Here is an 18,286-nt window from a genome sequence, read left to right on the forward strand (position 1 = left end):
CTTCTGTAAGTGTCCTTATTTCCTTGTTTAGTTTCTGTCTGGATGATCTGTCCCTTGGTGAGAGTGTAGTGTTGAAGCCTCCCACTATTAAGATGTTGGGATTCATGTGTGATTTGAGATTTAATAATGTTTCATTTACAAATGTAGGTGGTCTTGTATTTGGGGTATAGATTTTCAAAATTGTGATGTCCTCCTGTTGGAATTTTTCTTTGATGAGAATGAAGTGCCCCTCCTCATTTTACGATTAATTTTTCTTGAAAGTCTATTTTATTAGATATTAGCATAGCTACCGCAGCTTGTTTTCTAGGTCCATTTGCTTGAAAAAACATTTTCCAGTCCTTTACTCTGAGGTAGTGTTACAGAGGTGTTTTTCTTTGATACCACAGAATTTGGATCTTGTTTCTGCAACCATTCTGTTAGTCTGTGTCTCTTTATTAGAGAGTTGAGTCCATTGATATTGATAGATAATAGTGACCAATGAATGTTAGTTCCTTTTATTGTGGAGTTGCTGGTGTTACTGTGATTCATTGCTTGTTTTCTTTAATTTTTTTTTGTTGGGAAATTATCTGTATTCTATGTTTACTTGAGTGTATTTGTTTTCATTAGATTGGAGTTTTCCTTCCAGTATCTTCTGTAGGGCTGGTTTGCTGTGTAGATATTGTATAAGTTTAGTTTTGTCATGGAATGTTTTTTTTTTTTTTTTTTTTTTTTTTTTAATCTATGTTGATTGAAATGTTTGCTGGGTATAGTAATCTGGGTTGGCATCTTGGTCCCTTAAATTTTCCATGATATCTGCCCAGGCCCTTCTGGCTTTCATAGTTTCTGATGAGAAGTCTGGTGTGATTCTGATAGGTCTATCTTTATATGTTACTTGGCCTTTTTTCCTTGCTGCTTTTAGTATCTTTTCTTTGTTCTGTAGATTTAGTGTTCTGACTATGATGTGATGTGTGATGTTTCTTTTCTGGTCTAGTTTATTTGGTGTTCTGACTATGATGTGATGTGTGATGTTTCTTTTCTGGTCTAGTTTATTTGGTGTTCTGTAGGCCTCTTGTATGTTTATGGACATCTCTTTCTTTAAGTTGGGAAAATTTTTTTTCTATGATTTTTATGAAGATATTTTCTGGACCTTAGAGCCTGGAATCTTCTTTTTCATCAATTTCTATTATTCTTAGATTTCATATTTTCATGGAGTCCTTGATTTCTGGGATGTTTTGTGTTTGGGATTTTTCTGATTTACCTTTTATTTGAGAGAAGTATCAATTTCTGCAAGTGTATCTTCAGCACCAACGATTCTGTATTCCATCTCTTGTATTCTATTGGTGATGCTTTCCTTTGTGGTTCCTGATCTTTTTTCTAAGTTCTCCATCTCGAAGTTTTTCTCTTTTTTTTCTTTATTGATTCTATTGTTTTCATGCCTTGCATCATTTCCTTCATCTGTTTGAATGTGGATTCTAGTCTCTCTATGATGTTCTCTATTTTTTGTTTGTTTCCTCTCTATATGCCACCAATTGTGCCTGTATTTGTTTGGCTATATTTGCCTGTATTTCTTTGAGAGCTTTGTTAATTTTCTCCTTATTTTCTTCCATTTGTGTGGCTACTTCTTTGAAAGATCTGCTTGTTTCCTTTTTATGTGCCTCTAAAAACTGGATAAGAATAGCTTTAAAATTTATCTCCTGTGTTTCCAATAAATTGGAGTATCCATTCATTTTTGGGAGTTGCTGGTGAAACCATGATGCCCTGATTTTTGTTGGATGTCTTCTTATGCTGACCTCTGGCCATTTGCTTATCTGTAACCTTCACTGTTTGTTCCTGGATTCTGCAGTTTATACTTGTACTGTCTTTCTCTGGTGTCTGGAGAATTCTTCAGGTAGATGAGAGAGGTCCAGTGGATTTAGAGTGTATGTTGTTGATTCAGCTGTACCTAAGGGAGAAACAGTCACCGGTGCAGAAGGATAAATACTGAGAAGCATATGAGGTGTGCATGTGTGGAAGTGTGCCTTGAAGGACAGGGTGTAGAGAATATAGATGCCTGAAGTCTGGGGCAGGGGTACTGTGCAGGCACCAAAGGGATTGCAGGTGCTTGAGGTCTTTGCAGGTGCAATTCGCTTGTGCAGATTCCCTGAATACCTCAGTGGCCTGCAGGCCACTGGTATTTAGCTTTGTCTCAACTCCAGGAGTTATTTGCCTGAATTCCATTGGTAGACCTGCACAGCAGGGGCCTCAATGTTGAGAACACTGTCCCTCTGTTTCCCACAGTGGGTGCGTGGGTGGGAGGGATCTGATGTCTGGTTGTTAGCTTTGAAGGACCCTGAATCTGAGACTCTGTAGGTACTTGAAGGCACACTCAATCTCTAGCAGGTCAAATTGGAAAGCACAGTGCCCCTGTTCTCTATTGTCAGTTTTGTGCCTGCTGGGTCAAATGCGAGTGTAGGAGCTCCTTCAGCTCAGTGGTGCTGCAGCTACAAAACTAGGGAGTCCAGCTACAGCAGTGGAACTGGGAGGCCGGTCCAGATGCCTGCTAGGAAGCCCTGGGGAGCCACAACAGTGCTCCACAGTCCTAGGCAGTGTGTTGCCTGGTGCACCTGGGTGGTTTGGTGGGTCTGGTGACTTTGGTGACTGTACAGCCAGCTGTCAGCCACTGAGGGATTGCACTGGCAGTACAGTCACTGGCTGGGAGGCCTTGTGGAGTCCTTATAACTGCTGGCAGACCCAGGACCCAGAAGGATGGTTCCATGGATCTGAGACTTGGAAAGCTGGTATAGCTGGCAGCTAATAAAGTTGGCAGCCATGGCTGAGGAGCTAGGAACCCCGCCTCTGCTGTCTCAGTCCCCATGCAGTGAGTTTTGTGCTGAGATTCTCTGGTGCTGTGGGCTGTCTCTGCTGAGGAGGGAGGCTTGAAACAAGGAAGTGCAAGCCATTTGAATGTTCACCATCCTCTGTCCCCAGAGAAGTCTGCGGGTGACCTGAATCTAAATGGTCTCAGCTCATGTGATGTCTTCTCTTGTTCAAGAAGCCTCAATGTCGATTTTCTGGCTCTAGCTGCCCCTCCACTTACCAATCAATATTGGAGTTTCAGATCCTCTGCAGATATTGTGCACTCTGGTCACAGCCATCTTGGATCCTCCTTGGGTGAGGTTTTAACTATAATATATTATGTTTTTTTTCCTTGTCCTTTCTGTTTGCTGTTCCATATGTTTCTTGTGTCCCTATGGATATATCTTTTCTTTATTTCTGAAAATCTTTCATGATCATCTTGAAAATCTGGTCTTTGTCATTGACCCAAAGTTCTTTTCCTTCATCTATGAATATAAACCATACAATTTTGTCTTTCTTGGTGCAGCATAATTTTTGAAATTTCCTTTCATGCTTTTTTTTTCCACTTTTTTTTGTTTTGGTAGTTTAATTCCTCTATTTCATTTTCATATTCTGATAGTCCTTTTCTTCTTTGATCTATACTATTGATAAGTACTTCCTTGAGTTTGCTAATTAGATTGATGAGTGTTTTGGTTCCACTTTTATCTCATCTTGAGTTTTCTTCAATATTTCTTACTTTTTACTGAATTCATTTTTCAGATCCTGAGTTTTCATTGTCATTGTATCCAGCTTTATATTACTGTTTTCTTTGGCAGTAATTAACACAGCACTTAATTTCCATTCTCTTTTAATTCACTGAAATATTTACTTCCTTAAATTATTTAATTATTTAATCATGTTTAAAATTTGTTTTTTTAAGTCATGTCTACTAGGGTTCATCTAGGTTCTTTTCACTGGAGAACATTTCTATGGGACCGGAACATGATCTATTTGCCTTTCATATTGTTTGTATTTCTGTCAATGTGACTCAGGTACAATGGTTGTTTGTCTTTAAAAATATATTTGTTTATTTATTTATTTAATTTATTCACCTTACATGACAATAACAAACCCCTTCTTTCTCTCCTCCTGGTCTCACTCTCCCCCTTATTCCCCTTATCTCTCCTTACTCTACCCCTCAGAAAAGGGGATCCTCCCTATCAATCCACTCCAGCACACCAAATTGCATCAGGACTGAACACTTCCTCTTCCACTGAGGCCTGGCAGGGCCGCCCTCTCAGGGAGAAGTGATCAAAAGCAGGCAACAGAATTCATGTTAGATTCAGCCCCTTCTCCCCTGCTCCCCTTATTAGGGAACCCACAGGAAGACCAAGCTGCCCATTGGTACATACATGTAGGGGGCCTAGGTCTAGCACACACATGGTTCTTGGTTGGTGCTTCAGTCTCAGCAAGCCCTCCTGGACCCCAGGTTACTTAGCTCAGTTGATCTTCTTGGCACTTCCAGGTCTTTCTATCCTTCCCTCTACTTTTCAACAAGACTCCTTAAGCACCACCCAATGTTTGGCTGTGAGTCTCAGCATCTGTTTCAATCCTCTGCTGTGTGGAGTCTCTCAGAAGACAGCTCTTCTAGGCTCTTGTCTGCAAATATATCAGAATATAATGAACAGTGTCAGGGGTTAGCTCTCTCTCCCATGGGGAGGGTCTCAGGTTGAGTCAGACATTAGTTGGACATTCACGTAATTTCTGCTCTATCTTTATCTCTGCACCTGCACATTTTGTAGGCAGGGTAAATTTTAGATGAAAGTTCTTGTGAGTGGATTGGCATTCCTCCATTAGGAGCCCTCTCTGCTTAGAGGTGGTCTCTTCAGTCTCCATGACCCCCCTTCCCCACTACTAAGAGCCTTAGCTAGAGTCACCCCCATGTCCTCTCGGGAACTTGTCTCTGTCCTCCTCATTCCTTCTCTTCCTAAAACAATTCCCACACTTACTTTCCTCTCCACTCCCTCTCCAACCTATTCCCTCGATTCGACTACTTCCACTGTCTGTTCTATTTCCCCTTCTGAGAAAGATTAAAGCATCTCCCAATGGTTGAAAAATCGTAGTTTGCCTCTGTAGAGTGAAAGTTTTATTTCATTTTTGTTGTTGCTTAAGTTGAAGTGATTTCAGCTAAGGCATGAAGGTACAAGGTAAACAACTGAGATACTCAATAGTGTTTTGGCAAGGTCATGGGGGATTCAAATTCAGTGCCATCCTAGAAAGCATGAGAATGGGACAAATGGTGGATGGTTAGTATGGAAGGCATGCTATTGTGAGCTACGCTTGAGAGTGGTAAGATGGAAGAGGTGGGCTGGTTTCTTTGACAGTACTTGGGCTAGGACACATAACAGACTGTGTCTGAAGTTAGACCTGGAGTTGGGGGTGGTGCATATAGACAATAATGTAGGGAACACATCAGAAGTGAAGTATAGGATTCTGGGCCATCACTAATGTACAGATTTATGATAAGCATATAAAGTCATCAAAATTAGTATAGGTGTTTACTAAGTCTTTTTGTCTTATCTACTTTTTTCTTTCTAAGTCTTTCAACTTTTTATCTTCCCCACTTTCTTCTTCAGGTATCTGTCGGGAGCTGTGACTCAGCGGCCTGCTTTGATATTTAAATCTCGGTGGAGAGATGGCTTTTAGCAGGCCTTTACTAATGGCAGAGGAGAACTTGCAAGTCTATCTCCTTTTGTTTGTGACAACAGGTGGGGTAGCTTGTGAGGGTTACACCTCTTCCTCAGGCTCCTTGTGCAAATTAACCTATTGTTCTGAGATGTTTTACTGGCTAAAGTAACTCCTCAAAGAATAAAATGGTCAGAAGGCTGGAGGCAGAGGATGAGGCAGCACTTGAGACTTGCTGCTTATGCAGCAGTCTGCCTTTTGCTATGGCTGTCGAGTCTGGATCTTTAAAAAGTTTCCTGTGTGCTGTGTGTTTATTTTATTAATATTAATCCTCACACCCAACTCAAGAACTGTTCGTCTCTGCCCGGCTGGCCTCGGCAGATTGGCGCCCGGACGTGGGACTTGAGATACAGGGAATCAGTGAAGGACACCGCTGTTTGGCTGGCGAACTCGCATTAAATAGAAGGGGAGCGGTGAGTAAATCCCAGAATAAAAATGGGACAAGGCATTAGCCTAGTGTTTTCTTTATGGAACTTAATTAAAGGTAGTTTGTATAAGCAACAGGAAACTGAGAAAGCTAAACTTTCAGGCTCAGAGAGAAGGAGGTTAGAAAGATGGCAGGCTTCAAGAGAAAATGTTATTATACCATCAGCTCCTCCAGAGGAGTTATATTTCCCTTCTGATGACAATAATTTCTTGCCAGAAGGAGACTTTGAGGAAGACTTGCAACCTAATGAGGTTGCAGAGCTGGAGGAAGAACCAGATCAGCACTATTCTGAGAGATACCCTCCAATTCAGGCTATGCATATTAAAAAGCGTAAGCCTTGGCAAAAAGAAATTAAAAGACTGGAGTATGGCTTGAAGGAAATAAACAGAAAAATTGGAGCATTAACTACTAGGGAAAATGAGGCTCAGTATCGTACTCCAACTCCATCTTTGGTGGAAAGCTTAGGCCCTCCTCCTGGGAATGCTACAGTTTCAATGGCCCAGAAGGCAAGGAGACCTTTCCCTTTGTCCACTGTACGGACATCTGTATCTGCTTTACAAGCTTCTTTACAAGAAGCCAGGCAGAATGGAGAAGACGTATCTGAGTTTTATAGTTTTCCAGTTCTAGAGCAACCCGATGGACAAGGTAATATGGTGAGAGTCCATGCTCCTATACTTTTTAAACAGATAAGAAAATTAAAATCTGCATGCTCCCAATACGGTCCTACAGCGCCTTTCACCCTGGCTCTGCTGGAATCCATGTCTACTAAGGCTCTCTGCCCAGGGGACTGGAAGCAGTTAGCAAGAGCATGCTTATCAGAAGGAGATAATTTATTATGGAAGTCAGATTTTGCAGAGCATTGTCAAGCTACAGCTGAACTTAATCGAGCTCAGCAAATTCCTATAACTTATGACATGCTTGCTGGAGAAGGAATCTACAGGGAAATAGGACAACAATTGGATTTTGATGTGGCCGTTTATGCTCAGGTAAATACTGCTGCCCAGAGGGCCTGGAATAAGCTTCCACAAGCAAGTAGACAGGTGGAGGATTTGTCTAAAATTTATCAGGGACCTGATGAGTTATTTCAAGATTTTGTGACAAGATTAATACAAGCAGCAAACAGACTTATAAGTGATAAAAAGTCTGGATTGTTATTAGTAAAACAATTGACTTATGAGAATGCTAACAGTGCTTGCCAAGCAGCCTTGAGACCAAAGGCCAAGGATTGTGGTACTACGTTACAGACAATAGTACTCATCCAAATAATTAGGTTAATAACAGCTAAAATTCAAAGCTCTCTGGCTGCAAGGTATTTGTCAGTTCTTTCTGGTAAGGGTCCGCCAATTTATTGAAACTTCAGCTAAAATAATCAACTGGGCTTTGTTTGTTACGGCGTAAATTGGCTAAGACCACTTAAAATTAACAACAGGAGAACTAAAACCACTTTTTGACATTTTAAAAGGAGAGGCTAATCCTTTGTCAAAAAGAAAACTTACCAAAGAAGCGAGTGATGCTTTGCAAAAGATAGAATTAGCTATTGAAAAGCAGCATGTTCAATATATTGATTATTCAAAAGAATGGGGTGCATATATTTTGGCTACTGTTCATACTCCAACTGCTGTATTGTGGCAAGAAGGACCATTATTATGGTTACACCTGCCTGTGTCTCCTGTTCGAGTTCTGACACCATATTATGAAGCAGTGGCTAGTTTAGTTCAAATGGCTCGCTCAGAATCTCGTAAATATTTCGGTAGAGAGCCCTCCTTAATTGGAGTCCCTTTTACCAAACAGCAAGTAGATTGGTTATTTCAAAATGCAGATTGTTGGGCGATAGCTTTTGCTCATTATTTAGGACGTATTGATAATCATTATCCAAAACATAAATTACTTCAATTTGCCAATGAGCATGCTTTTGTATTTCCTAAAATAATTAAACAAAAGCCGTTACCTCAAGGTCCAACAGTATTCACTGATGGATCTTCAAATGGAAAAGCTGTTTATGTACTAGAGGGACAAACTTTTGTTTTGCAAACATTGCCAGCCTCAGCTCAAGTTGTAAAATTACGAGCTGTTGCTGCAGTCCTTAAAAATTTGGCTTCTACCTCTTTCAACTTGTATACTGATAGCCATTATATAGCTAAAGCTTTACAAGTCCTAGAGACTGTAACATATGTTATTACAGCTAATAAACAAATACAAGATCTATTTAGAGAGATTCAACAAAGTATTTGGAGCCGTGTGCAGCCTTGTTACATAGGGCATATTAGAGCTCATTCAGGGCTTCCTGGACCTTTAACTTTAGGAAATGATTTAGCAGATCTAGCCACACATATGGTTGGATTAACTCAACAAGAATTGGCTCAAAATTCTCATGCATTACATCATCAAAATAGCAAGAGCTTAAGAAAACAATTTAATATTTTACCAGGAAAGCCACCAAACATGTTATAAGTCATTGCTTAAGGTGTTTTGCTGCAATTGGTATACCTTCCATTAATATAAGTAAAAAAACGGGCATTCTATGTAATTTCCAGGGCCAAAATATTATAAAATGAGCCCATGGATCTCTTAATAACCAATTGCAAAAAATAAAAAAGGGGGGAGTCATATCTCCAAATATTAATCATGCTCTCTTTATTTTAAATTTTTTGAATGTGGATACACAAGGCCGTTCTGCGGCTGATCGATTGTGGCATCCTAAAACCAAAGATAATTTTGCCCAAGTAAAATGGAAAGATCCAATTACTGGAATATGGCAGGGCCCCGACCCTGTATTAATTAATATGGGGAAGAGGGCATGTTTGTGTTTTTCCACAGGACGCAGAGGGAGCCAGGTGGATCCAGAGAGGCTGGGACGGTTTGCAGTTGTTCCCCAGAAAGAAGATGTTCCCGCTGCAGACGACCGTAAACTCTGCCCTGACCTAGACTGAAAAGCTGCGTTATACCTGAGCTCCTGACCCCGCTTTTGTTTCATTCTGCTCCTGAGAGAAGACATCATGAAGAAAACCTCTTATATAATAAACTGGACTTGACTGTTTTGTTAAACCTCAACAAAGTCAAAAGAGAACTAATTGTGAAACTTTAATCTGGCTCTGGTTTTCAACAGAGCAAAACAGACTTGCTTCAGGAACTCTTGGGGGGGCCTGTAACTGCCTATGTAAATTCTCCTTTGTTTTGCTGCTTTGAGATGTTAAGCTTTCAAATGGTTCTGTTTTCTCGACAGCCTTTTACTGTGGTTCCTCTAAATGTTTCTCAGACTTGGTAATTTACACAGGGAGTCACCTGCTAGTCACTTTTGGAGTGTTACTTTGGACTTGGCTTGCGATAGAAGACACGCTCCTGTCAGTGACAACTAAAGTCTGCCTGAAGGCCTTTTGGTGTGTCAAAGCTGAGCTGATCTGCACAAAGTCATATCACAGTGTCCACCCTAGCAGAGGTTGGTAGTCAAAGACGGGTAAGTTTTCTCTGGGGTGTATGAAAATTCATGTACAAATATTGACCCAAAAATGGGGACATGAATAAAAAATATATACCTTTCGAGAGAAACAACCTAAGACAGGCACAATCTTCTGCTCCATAACTAATAAGTTATGGCCAATTTTAATAATATAAAAAAGGGGGACATGTCGGGAGCCGTGACTCAGCGGCCTGCTTTGATATTTAAATCTCGGTGGAGAGATGGCTTTTAGCAGGCCTTTACTAATGGCAGAGGAGAACTTGCAAGTCTATCTCCTTTTGTTTGTGACAACAGGTGGGGTAGCTTGTGAGGGTTACACCTCTTCCTCAGGCTCCTTGTGCAAATTAACCTATTGTTCTGAGATGTTTTACTGGCTAAAGTAACTCCTCAAAGAATAAAGTGGTCAGAAGGCTGGAGGCAGAAGATGAGGCAGCACTTGAGACTTGCTGCTTATGGAGCAGTCTGCCTTTTGCTATGGCTGTCAAGTCTAGACCTTTAAAAAGTTTCCTGTGTGCTGTGTGTTTATTTTATTAATATTAATCCTCACACCCGACCCAAGAACCGTTCGACTCTGCCCGGCTGGCCTCGGCAGGTATCATTTTTAATTTATGCTTTCCTTAATTTTTTCCTTAAATTTTTTTCCAAAAATTATTTGGAAAACCTTATACACAAAAGAACCATTGAATACTATGTGTTCTTCTTTAGAGAACTAATAATTTAGAAGTATAGCAGTAATTTTCTAAGTTTGTATTTGCATACTCATAGGCCAATGAATCACTATCACCTCAGACCTCATCTGAAATGTTTCTCTGTGCAGTGGATGTTAGTAAATGCAAAAACTCACAAATGGTCAAAATGCAGAGAACACATCTTTGTGGAGTGCTCAGCAACAAATACATATATCGTATTTCCTACCCTTAAGCCTCAGGAATCATCGTGGAAGGAATGGGAAAGGTTGTAAGAGTGAGAGTTTTGGTATGAAACAGTGTCTGTCTGTCATGACAGAACTGTTGCAATCATGCACTCACAGAAGCTGCTGTTGCACAAGACCCACACAATATCAAACTAGTCAACATTTCATCACAGTGTGTTTGTGGAGTGTGTATTAGGGAGAAGATCATAACCTTTATCCTTATCTGAGGAGCTACTAGCAGTTGATAGCTTCTGTGGGATAGAGAGATAGTTTTCTTGAATGTAGTCCTTGTAGGTTGATCACACTCTAGTGGGTGGGTTCCACACCAATGCATGATTGGATAGTCAGCACAGAGTTGAGTTGGTAGGTTTTAAAAGAAAAAGAAGACCTGAAGTTGAGGAGGAGTTGTGGTGTCTGGGATGGGAACGGCCTGAGAGGGGTTAAAGGAAGCAATTGGGTGAATACAATGAAAATACATTCTCTGTATGTAAGAAATTCTCAAGGAATACATAAAATAGTTAAGCACCTTTCCTAGGGCCCTCCTTATTCTTCAGTTTCTTTGGGACTATAGATTTTAATATATTTATCCTATATTATAAGGCTGATTTCCACTTAAAAGTGAGAATATACCATGTGTGTCTTTCTGCTTCTGGGTTACCTCACTTAGGATGATCTTTTCTAGTTCCATACAATTGCTTGCAAATTTCATGATTTCCTTGTTTTTAATAGCTGAGTAGTATTCCATTGTATGAATGTGCCACAATTTATTTATCTATTCTTCACTTGAGGGACGTCTAGGTGGTTTCCAGATTCTGGCTATTACAAATAAAGCTGCTACGAACATGGTTGAGCAAATGTTCTTGTTGTGTACTTGAGCATCTTTTGCATATATGCCTAAGAGTGCTATAGATGGATCTTGAGGTAGGACTACAAATTTTCTGAGAAAGTGCCAGATTGATTTCCAAAGTGGTTGTAGAAGTTTACATTCCTACCAGCAATGGAAGAAAGTTCCTCTTTCTCCACATCCTCTCCACATCCTCTTAGCCATTCTGATGTGTGTAAGGTGCTTAATCCTCACTCTGTCCCTAAAGGTCCATAGATTAAGTTTGCATCCCTAGAATGCCACTGTTGAGAGGTGGTAGAATCTTTAAATGATAGAGCCTAATGAAAAGTCCTAAGCTTTAAAAGATATGCTCTTGAAGGAGACAGTGTGTCCCTTACCTTTTCCTCAACTTGTATTTTGCTTCGTGGATATGAAGCGAGCAGTTCTTGGCTGTTATGTGTTCTACCCATAATATGTTGTTTCACTACAGGCAAAACAGCGGGACCAATGAATTATGAGCTAAAACTTCTAAACCTGTCAGCCCAAATGAATCTTTTAATTTTCTAAGGTCATTGTATCGGTTGCTTGTTGTAGTAACACAAATCCAACTGAAAACACTTTCCTATACATATTAGTCTTAATAAAAGCCCAAACTTTTGATGTTAAATCAAATACCAGGTCTTTTTGACCTTTGCAACTGTGTGTGCCTTCTAATACCCTAAGCAGGAAATTATTGTAAGGTGCAGGTGTTTATTTCTCAAACAGAGAAGAGAAATTCTTGATATATATATATATATATATATATATATATATATATAACTTCTACTTCACTATAATAAGTTTTTGTGAAATTCTATTCATAGTTACTTTCCCCAATATTTTACAGGATTATAAGTATTACTATGGTAACCATATTCTTTAATATTAGCAGCAGTTTTATATTTATAATGGTAAAAAGAAGTGATCTGTTGGTAAGATTATTACCCCAACTTCTTATAGATTATCCGAACTATGCTAGTACGTTTTTGGCTATTTCTTCAGAAAAGAGATATTTGAATGTAGAGTGACTAATGTTGCATGCACTCGATGGAAATATAGCTGGAAATACATACCTATGGTTACAAGCAATTCCTTGGACAAGTTTGCATTTCAGAAGTTCTAAAACCACAATGTTTCTGTTGACTTGGGAGGACTAATGTCACTAAGTGCCTAAGAAAGTTGCGAATCAGTTGTTTTGGTGCATAGTTGTCTATTGGTGAGCATTTGATGAATGAATGTATGCTTGGTAAGACTAAAGTCAGTTTTTAGAATTATAATTTTATGCTTCTTGAAGAAGTGAATCTTTGAAAAGTGTACTGATATGATGAGCGTGGCTCTGTTCTAACCAAGCCTTGATTCTTAGAAGAAAACCATAGTAATCTGAAGTCTACCATTCAAATCTATTCTTTATGGCACAATTTTTAGGATTTTTTTTATAAGCTCTATTAAGGTAGAGATTTGTAGATAGAACAGGATGAACTATTCTACTAAAAATTTTAAAAAACTGAAGACAGCAAAATGGTTTGTTTAGTCGGTATAGATGCCTGCTGCCAATCTTGACATCCTGAGTTTAATCCCTGGAACCCACATGGTGATAGGAAAACAGCCACCACTCCCACAAGTTACCTTTTAACCTCCCTACATGTACCATGGCATGAACGCATCCTTATGCAGAAGCACATACCACATACACAAAAAATCGTGATGCCTCCTAGTTCTTTTCAAATAATGGAGGATTTGGTGTTAACTGATCCTGTTATCACAGACCAGAATCTAGCATTTTGAGAGCTCAAGGTTGGTGTAAACACTTGTTGGAGGGGACCTGTTTGTTTATACCTATAAGATCTTTCATGTGGCTACCCAGACATATATAAATTAGTAGGGTACTATTTTCTGGGTCAGCTGTCATACTAGCAACTAAAGAAGGATTTCACAGTTGACACTATAGCTATTATGAATCTTTTAGGCATAGAAGTCCAAGGTAAATTTTTATTTTCAAAATAATAGTTAGGTGTTTTCTGTTATATTATTAGATAGAAGACATCAGAAAGTGAACCTAGAGTATTAAAATGGTAAATATTTAGTTTTCTTTAATTCCAAGCCATTCATTAGCATAGTATGGTAGACTACATGGAGCCCATAAAAAATAGGGGCAAAGGAATATGACATCACCATGATTCTTTTGCTGCTGCCTTAAGAAGATCTAACTCATGTTTCCTCTGCTTCTCCCACCTCCAACTTCCTACTCCTGTAGCTCATTAAAACCTTTAACTTCTCTACCAGACACTTTATGAAACTCTAAGGACGCATCTGTTTTCTGTCATTCCAGCTGACAGTTTATTTTTAGAATCCTGGAATTTCTGCTGTTGCTTAATCTTATATCCGGGAGCAAAACCTATGAGGCAGGAGCAGGAAGCAAAGTCTGCAAATTATCTTGGATCCTGTCCTAAATTTTGTCATTGTGAAAGTGTGAGTGCGTGTTGGCAAGCAGCTGTCAAACTTCAATGCGTGAGACTATATACCAGGTTATTTGAGATTTTCAAGCTAAAATGGATCTCCTCAGGTCTCTAGCAGTGATTGTAAGTTGAAGCTAGGTGGAACTCACAAAGATATTGCCTGTTTTTCAATGAGTCTCTGTTTTGAAACAGGATATACAATATTAGAACCAGACAATGGTACAAATGCAAAAAGCATGGAAAAGTGTAAAATTAACTGTAGCATTTTAGTTTTTTGTGCAAGTCAGTGAAACTCATAAATGATTGCTCAGAGAATATGCAAGAGGAGAAAGAAAATTATTATCAAGTAGACATATTGCTCTACAGACATGTGATTAATTTATTATGTGTTTTGCACAATATATAGTGTTTTCCTTTTGGGCCAGTGGATATTTTTGATAGTAGTTGCAGTGGGAAAAAACAAAACAAAACAACAACAAAATAAAATGTAACAAAATAACACAGACTTTGACTTTGACACTGGAAGAGTGAGGTTCTATAATAATTATAGACAAAGCCTTCATCTTTCCTACCCTTGATTTTCTCATCCACAAGATGGAAATGAGAACCAACATTATATAAACCCTAGGATTTCAATGAGGATCAAATGATATTTTATATCAAAACACATAAAGCAGAAAACTATCCAGGCTGGCACCTATTATTTCTTTGTTATTGGAAAGTTTCAGGATAACTACTACTTAGTCTGATGATTGAAAATTGAAAGATGTTTTTATATTCTGAATGACAAAATTAGGGTTGGACCCCTGTGTTTTTATTGGACTTTACTTCCTGATAAGATCCATTTTGCTTCTGGATATTAGGAAACATTACTGTTTGGCTCTTGTCAGTTATGTGACTTGGTGTTTTCACAGATAGATAGCAGATAACCCATTATGGCAGCTGGACTTTTTCTTGCTCAAGTGTTATATTCTTGGTTGTGCTATCAACTACCTGGTGGAGACTGTGCTACTTCTGGCTATTTTGCCCTTTCAGGCCTTTGATCAGACAAAAAAGGATTCCGTGATGTGTCAATTATTAGACTGACTGTCAAGTTGCTTAGTGTCCAGAACATACTACCTATTTCTCCATCTGCCAAAATGGCCACCATAATGGCCATCCACGTGAGAAATTTATTGTGAACACTGAAGAAGTTGTCTGGTGTGTGTTGGGATTCGTAAGCAGGCATCTCTACCTCCAGCCCCAAGGGACCTGACGAACTGGTTATCTGGCATTTGTGAGGCTACCTAGAAGACCATCTGCTGGTCACCTGGAACCACCTGCGCATGCTCTGGGTCTATTTTTAAGAGAACTCGAAGCTCCTCCCCTCTCTTTTTCTCTCCTGCCTCATTCAGAGACGGTCTCTATGACCCCTTCCCCTTCCCCTAATAAACCTCCCACATGGAACATGTCCGTGGCGTGATTTGTGAACCTGCTGTGGAACTCTCACCCGTACATTTCTAAAGATTTCTAACAGTGTGTAGTTATGTTCTTCATTTCAGTTTAAAAAATATTACATCTCCAAACTTTCTTTTATCTACTTTTTATTTCTGTTTCACTTGGTTCAGGCTGTTTTGTCTTAGTTACCAAGTGTACTGTGACTCATTATGTCTACAGAGTAGTCCGCATCTAGATTACAGGTTTGTCAACTCTTAAAAATATACACATCCCGAATTTCCTTCTGATGTCTCCTCCCCACACTATCTTTTCTTCCTATTTCTCATTGACTGGTTTCTTAATCTTTATTTTAATGTACATACTGAACAGGATAGTTTTCTTTTTCACTCTTTGAAGTCAATACAGACATTTCTGGGACTAAGAAAAATAGATATTAGTAGAAAAAAGGAGATTAAAGTAAAAGAGGAAACAGGCAGATGGACTATAAAAAGATTCTATATTTTTGTCTCTCCGTGGTCCCATTGTAGAACAATACCTGTTCAAAGACTGTCTAAAATGTATGCCTGATTCTGGGTCCTCTGACAGCTTTCACTGACTCTTCCTGGGGAGATTTCTCTGGGGATCTCTTGGTGGGTAAGAATATAAGTGACATCTGCCGGGTTTACTCTTTTTTCCTGCCTAGCTTCCCAACTTCCAGCCATGCCTGTGCTCTGTTAGGCATGTTCTGTCTGCTTCTGTTTTTATACACCTTAGCAACTCTAAGTTGAGTACAGAAATTCACGTACTCACCCAAATTTTTTAGCACTAGATAATCATAAAGAATTGTATGAGGTTACATTAGAACAAAGTCTTAAAAATGGATTAACATAGGCAATAAGGTATTCTTTTTATTTAGGTTCAGCTAATGAAAATCTTATTTTGTTCTTATAGATAAATATGTAGTTTATTTTAGGTAGACAGGAAAAACCATTGGGGTTTATTCTAAGCCCTTGAACTCTGGGGAGCCCTTCCAACCTCATGGTGGTCATGAAAGTTTACCAATTTTTCTGTATATTGCTATTTAATTTACTAAAATTTAAACTTTCTAATTTTTTAATTCATTTCTATTATATATATTTTTTCTTTTTAGTATAAATACTCAATGGGTGAAACTTGAGAAGAACAAAGATTCAGGGTGGTAGATTTTTCTGGGTGTCAGACTTAGACCCTTTTAATGATAGATTTGGATTTGGGAGAGTCAATATCAAGACACAAATGCCAATATAGAAACAGAAAACACAGCAAGTACCTGAGAGTACTGGGTTTTGTACTCAGGGATCGAAGAAGCCAAGCCCTGAGGGGCCTCCTCAAGGAAGAGTCAAAAATAGAAGCCAATGCAGTTGCTGGTAGAAGGCTCAGAGCTCTTTAGGGAGTGCTGGAAGCAGTAAAGCGACCTATTTTTTTTTCCTTTCCTATTTTAGATATGATCAAGCTCTTGATGTTTCCATTCTTCAATTTAACTAAATTATTTTTTATTAATTACAATTTATTCATTTTGTATCCTAGCTGTAGCCTCCTCCCTTAACTCCTCCCAATCCTACCTTTCCTCCCTCTTCTTTTCCCATGCCACTACCCCAGTGCACTGATAGAGGTGGTTCTTTTCCCTTTCCCTCTAACCCTAGCCTATCAGATCTCTTCAGGACTGGCTGCATTGTCTTCTTCTGTGGCTTGGTAATGTGGCTCCTCCTTCAGGGGGAGGTGATCAAGGAGACAGCCACTGAGTTCATATTAGAGACAGTCCCTTTTCCCTTACTAGGGCACCCACTGGGTCACTGAGCTTCCATGGGCTACATCTCTGCAGGGGTTCTAGGTTATCTCCATGCATGGTCCTTTATTGGAGTATCAGTCTCAGAAAAGACCTATGTGCTCAGATTTTTTTGGTTCTATTGCTCTCCTTAAGGAGCTCCTGTCCTCTCCTGGTATTTCTATCTCCCCCTTCTTTCATAAAATTCCCAGCACTCTGTTCAAAGTTTAGTTATGAGTCTCAACATCTGCTTTGATACACTGCTGGGTAAAGTCTTTCAGAGGCCCTCTGTGGTAAGCTTCTGTCCTGTTTCCTGTTTTCTCTTTCTTCCAATGTCCATCCCATTTGTCTTTCTGAGTGAGGATTGAGAATCTTACCCTTGGTCCTCCTTCTTGCTTAGCTTCTTTAGGTGTAGAGATTTTAGTATGTTTATTGTACATTATATGTCTAATATCCACTTATAAGTGAGTATACACCGTGTGTGTCTGCTTCTGGGATACCTCACTCAGAATTATCTTTTCTAGATACCACCATTTGCCTACAAATTTCATGATTTCCTCTTTTTTTAATTGCTGAGTAGTATTCCATTGTGTAAAAGTGCCACAATTTCTGTATCCATTCCTCCATTGAAGGACATCTGGGTTGTTTCCAGGTTCTGGCTATTATGAATAAAGCTGCTACAAACATGGTTGAAAAAAATGTCCTTGTTGTATAATTGAGCATATTTTGGATATATGCCTAGGAGTGGTATAGCTGGATCTTGAGGTAACACTATTCCTAATTGTCTGAGAAAGTGCCAGATTCATATCTAAAGTGGTTGTACAAGTTTACATTTCCACCACCAATGGAGGAAAGTTCTCCTTTCTCCACATCCTCTGCAACATGTATTGTCAGTTGCATTTTTGACCTTAGCCATTCTGATGAGTGTAAGGTGAAATCTCAGGGTCGAATGGATCTTCCCAACCTATATCTGAAAGAGGGCTAATATCTAGAATATAGAAAGAGCTCATGAAGTTAAAAAGCAACAAATCATGTAATCCAATTAAAAAAAGGGGTACAGAGCTAAACAGAGAATTCTTAAAAGATGAATATTGAATCATAGAGAAACACATAAAGAAGTGCTTAATGTCCTTAGTCATCAGGGAAATGCAAATCAACAGTTCCCCCTCTTAAATTCAATTGGCTTTAAAGAGAAAAGCAAGGAGAGAGAGAGAAACAGGGAGATTGTATATGTGTATAAAGAAGAGAAAAATACTTTCATTATATACTTTTTTCTTTTTATAAATTTACTTATGTATTTATTCACTTAACATCTTGGTCATAGCCCCATCCCTCCTTACCTTCCAGTCCCACCCTTCCTCCCTCTCCACCACCCCCTCTTCCCTATTCCTTAGAGAAAGGGAGTCTCCTTTC

This window comes from Meriones unguiculatus, chromosome 12, assembly GCF_030254825.1.
Source record: "Meriones unguiculatus strain TT.TT164.6M chromosome 12, Bangor_MerUng_6.1, whole genome shotgun sequence".
NCBI classification, from domain to species: Eukaryota; Metazoa; Chordata; class Mammalia; order Rodentia; family Muridae; genus Meriones; species Meriones unguiculatus.